We start from the raw sequence: 5,250 nt of genomic DNA, 5'->3' as shown, positions 1-5,250 counted from the left end.
TGTTATTGGGGTTGTGGTTATTGGGGTCATGGCCATTGAGGGTATTGTTTTGGGGGGGTCGTCAGTTATCGGGGTCATGGTTATTGGGGGTATCAGTTATCGAAGTCACAGATATTGGGGGGCTGTAGGTGATTGGGGTCACGGTGATTGGAGTCGTGGTTTTGGGGTGTATCGGTGATTGGGGTCGTGGTTATTGAGGGTTTTGTTTTCGGGGTCGTGGTCTCTGGGGCTATTGGTTATTGGGGTCATTGTTATTGGGGATAAGAGTTATTAGAGTCACAGATATTGGGGGGTAGGTTATTGGGGTGGAGGTTATTGGGGTCACAGTCAGTGGAGTCATGGTTTTGGAGGGTCATAGCGATTGGGGTATCCGTTATTGGGATCCTGGTGATTGGGTGCGTTGTTTTAGGGGGGTTATTGGTTATTGGGGTCGTGGTTACTGGGGGGTGGCAGTTAATGGAGTCACAGATTTTGGTTATAGGTTACTGGGGGTACTGGATATTGGGATCTGGAGGCATGGTTTTGGGGTTTTGCGGTTCTTGGGATTACAGTTAATGGGGTCGTAGTTGTTGGTTTGGGGATTCAAAGATATTGCAGTTATTGGGGTCATGGTTATGGGGAATTGGCTTTTGGGGACACGTGCATCCCCACCCCGCCCCGCTGGGCTCTGACGTATCCCATTAATCACGGGACTGGAAAATCATCCGCGCTCTCCGATTTCCCTTTCCAGGAAGGTCGGGGGGAAGGGCAGCTCTGTGGGGCAGCCCCATTCCAGAGCCGCTGACACTCGATGAGCCTGGCGTGTCCCCAAGTGTCACATGAGGCTGTTGGAAGAGCTCCATCCCAATGGGGTCGGCTGGATCCTGTGCGATCCTACAGGCGTCGATCTGAGGGATCCGCCTCCTCCGTCTGCTCCCTGAGCTTAGCACCCACCCCACTGAGTGGCATCCCATAAGGTCCTCTGCTTTGGGATGGGGGCAGACCCACCAAAGCATTGTGAGGGGTAATTATGGGCTGCGTGACGAACCAAATCCCATTAGCAAACCCCAAAATCCCACTATGGTGCAGGGTTTGCTCCTCCACCTTCTGCTGGTGGTGCTGACCCCGTAGGAATCACCCCCAGAGATGCTGTGCTTTGGGGGCCGGCCATATAGATCCTAAACAGATGGATATCTGCGGGTTTGGCACGCTGGCCCAGCAAGAACCCCTCAGATCTATGGGGTGGGTTCATCCCTCATTCATCCCTCAGATCTACGGGTTCATCCCTCAGATCTATGGGTTCGTCCCTCGTTCCCGTTGGGATGTGGCCCAATGGGGATGTTCACATCCAGGCTTTGGGATGGGGGGAAATTGTGTGTGTGTAATAGGGCAGAAATGAGAACTTTGCCCACTGTGCAGGTGGAGCGTGCTGCCTTCAAAGCCTTCTCCTGCCATTAGGGCCATAAAACTCTCTCTGGTGCCATAAATCCTTATCTTGGCGGATATCGCCTGCGGGGAACAGGCAATCCCGGAAACCCAAAGGACATTCAGTCCCCAAACCCCACACCAATGTCTTCCCCCAGTGTCTTCCACGCAGATGTGATGGGAGTGGTGTGGCCAGGCAGCGGGGTGAGATTCCCCTACAGGAGCAATAGGGTCGTTTGGAGTTAGCAGGACCAGGGCTCTGCTCTGGGTCTTGGAGATATTATAGGGGATTTCTGTAGGGTAACATGGCTGGGAGAAAGCCATGCTGCCGTTGGGCTGAGGGTGATGGTGGTGGTGGGATGTATGGGATGGGGACGAGGTGGGATGGGATGGCAGTGGTGATGGGTTGGGATGGGGATGGAAGGGACAGAGAATTGGGAATGGATGGGGGAGGGAATGAGAATGGGTATGGGATAGGATGGGGATAGGGTGGGGACAGGAATGGGGATGGGATGAGAATGGGATGGGGATGAGATCTGGGCTGGGGATGGGATGGAATGGGCACACAGTGAGGGTAGGATGGGGACAGAAATGGGATGGGGATGGGGATGGGGATGGGATGGGATGAGAATTGAAGCAGGGATGGGAATGGGATGGGGATGGGATGGGATGGGATGGGATGGGATGGGAAGAGAATTGAAACAGGGATGGGAATGGGATGGGGATGGTATGGGATGGGATGGGATTTGGGATGAGGATAGGATGCAATGGGCATGCAATGAGGATGGGGTGGGAATAGGAATGAGAGAGGGATGGAATGGGGATGAGGATAGTGACAGGGATGGGAATGGGAAAGGGATGGGATGGTATGGGATGAGGATGGGATTTGGGATGAGGATAGTGACAGGGGTGGGGACAGAGGGATGAAGGTGGATGGGGGTGAGGATTAGGGCAGGGGGAACGAGTATGGGATGGTATGGGGGCAGGAATGGGGGTGGGGTGGAAGTGGGATAAGGATGGGGATGGGGATGGAGGTAGAGAGAGGGATGGAGATGGGTGAGGATAGAGATGAGGATGGGGACAGGAATGGGGATGGAGGCGGGGGTGAAGACGGAGACGGGATAGGATGGGAATGAGGGCAAGGATGGGGAGGGGATGGGACAGGGATGGGGATGAATGGGAATGGGGAGGGAATGGGGTCGGATGGGACCATACAGCACCTGGCAGAGGGAAGGTGCCGCGCTCGGAGCAGACAGCAGGATTGAGAGCCGGCTTTAAGCTCCGCGCCTGAGCCCTGCCTGCGCCAGAAGCCGATTTCTGCCTTTCCCTTCCCTCTGCGTGGCCGGGCTGGGGAACCTCACGGGGTTACGGTGGGGAAGAGATTCCTTCTGGCGCTGCCCTCCCGCCTCGTTAATCCCGTCTGATGGAATTAAGGAACCATCCGCAATAAACCTCTTTGCTCACAGCTCCTCTTCCGGAGCAGCGCGTGGCTGCGGTCACGTAGGGACGGGGTGTGGGGATGGCGGCCGCGTGTCCCCCCCCGGGGCAGGTAGCATCTCAACATTAAAAAGAAAGGAAAGGAGATGGGGGTTGGATTCGTCATCCAACCGCTGGCCGTGAAAAGCAACGTCAGCCCTCTGCAGCACGGCCGCCCGTAGAGCTGCGGCAGCGCTGCCCCAAAGGACCCCGACCCACGTGCAGCGTGGGATCTCTGCTGTCCTGCAGCCCCGTCCCACGGTTCTGGGGATTAGAGCCGTGCCCAGCTACAATCCTGTCTTATCCCTGCCGTGCCCAGCCAATGGTCGCCCGCCAGCTGCCATAAAGCGGCCACGCTGACGGCAAAAGGGCCAAAAAGTGCCACCGAGATGGGGACGATGAGCACCGAGATGGGGACAGTGAGCAACGAGATGGGGGGTGAACACCCAGATGGGGACAGTGAGCACCCAGGCTGGGATGATGAGCGCTGAGATGGAGACGACAACCACTGGGAATGGGGCGATGGCCACCAAGCGGGAGTCGGTGACCAAGCAGATGGAGACGATGACCGCTGAAAGGGGGACGATGGCCACCAAGACTGGGACAGCGACCACTGGGACTGGGATGGGGACAGCGACCACTGAGATTGAGACCATGACCAGCCAGATGGAGATGATGACCACTGAAAGGGGGATGACGGCCACCAAGACCGGAACGATGACCACCGGGATGGGGTCAGTGACCACTGGGATGGGGACGGTGACCAATGGGACTGAGATGGAGACCATGACCGGCCAGATGGAGACGATGACCACTGAGATGGGGACAACAGCCGAATGGGTGGCAAGTGGGACGGGCAGCGTGCAGGTAAGGGGCCGTGCCCCACATCTGCAGGGACTTCTTCACTTTGGGCTCAGTGTGAGGGACGCTCCCTCCTATTGGAAGTGGTGGGGAAGGGGATTCCAGACACCATGCAACGAACTGATAACACCAAATAATTGGCGGAAGGAGGGACAGCTGCTGCGTGGGGGCAGTTCTGCACAACACTTCATGCCCTTCAAGTGGATTCCGGGAAGGCACGTGGCTGGGGGGGAGGTGGGGAGGCACTGCTGATGGCCAGCAGAGCGCGGGTGCAGATCTTTGGGGCTTTCTGGGAAGGAAGCAGCGTTTCCCGTTATGGTTTGCAGTGACTTCGGGTGGAGATCAGAACGGGGAAGAAGCAGCTGTCGCTCTGTGGGTCTCACATTTCTCCCCCCCCGTGTTGCTCCATTGATGGCCATTGCTCTGTGGTGCTGCGTTCCTGCATCCCCAGAGCCATAGGGACCCCCCCAAACCCATAAGGGATCCCCCAGATCCATGGGGCATCTCCAGAGGCATAGAGACCCCCCAAATCTATAGGGACTCTGCTGATTCATAGGCAACTACGGAGCCGTAGGGACCCTCCAAATTATAGGGATTCCCCAAATCCATAGGGCATCTCCAGAGCCATAGGGACCCCGAGAGCCATAAGGGACTCCCCAGATCCATGGGGACCCCCAAACCCATAGGGTATGTGCAGAGCCATAAGGGACTCCCAGAGCCATAGGGACCCCCAAATCCATGCAGACCCCCCAGGTCCATAAGGGATCCCCAGATCCATGGGACCCCCCGAATCCATAATGGAAACCTGGATCCATGAAGGACCTCCAGATCCATAAGGCACCCAGATCCTTAAGGCACCCGAAAATCCATAAGGGGACCTCCGGACCCATAGGGACCCCCAGACCCATAGGGGACCTCCAGACCCATAGGGATACACTGTGGGATGCCAGAGGGTTGGAATCCTTCCAGCATTTGGGAACATTCCTGAGGGTTTGGTCCTTCCTCTCCATTTCCCCCCTTTATTTCCCATTTCCCATTTCCCCTCCAATTTTCCACTCCTTATTCCTTCCTTTCTCCCTCCTCCCCCGTTCCCCCCATTTCCCTTTATTCCCATTTCCCTCCCCCCCACCCCCTTCATTCCCCCCATCCCCTCCCACTCCCCCCGACCCCATACAAACACCCCACAGCATCCGCACCCCAAAAAGCAGCGAGGACCCCAAGCCCAAAGGACGAACCAACGGGACCACGGGGACACAGAGAGCCCCCAAATCCCACCGCAGCCTCAGGCACCCACTTATGGGGCAGCATTGGGGTGGGAGCGGATGGGTTTTGGGATCTGGGGCTCCCCAGAGCTCCGAGCTGTGCTGTGGGGTGACGGCTGATGGGGTCTGACGGGTGCACACGGCTGGCTGAGCACGCAGTGCTGCACATTGCGGGCCATGTGACGGCACACGGGGCTGTGGGGCGGGCGATGCGGGGTGCTGTGTGCGGACACGTGCCCCCCTACCC

The sequence above is a fragment of the Meleagris gallopavo genome, chromosome 24 (genome assembly GCF_000146605.3).
Source record: "Meleagris gallopavo isolate NT-WF06-2002-E0010 breed Aviagen turkey brand Nicholas breeding stock chromosome 24, Turkey_5.1, whole genome shotgun sequence".
Classification (NCBI taxonomy): Eukaryota; Metazoa; Chordata; class Aves; order Galliformes; family Phasianidae; genus Meleagris; species Meleagris gallopavo.
This window is presented reverse-complemented; position numbering follows the sequence as displayed.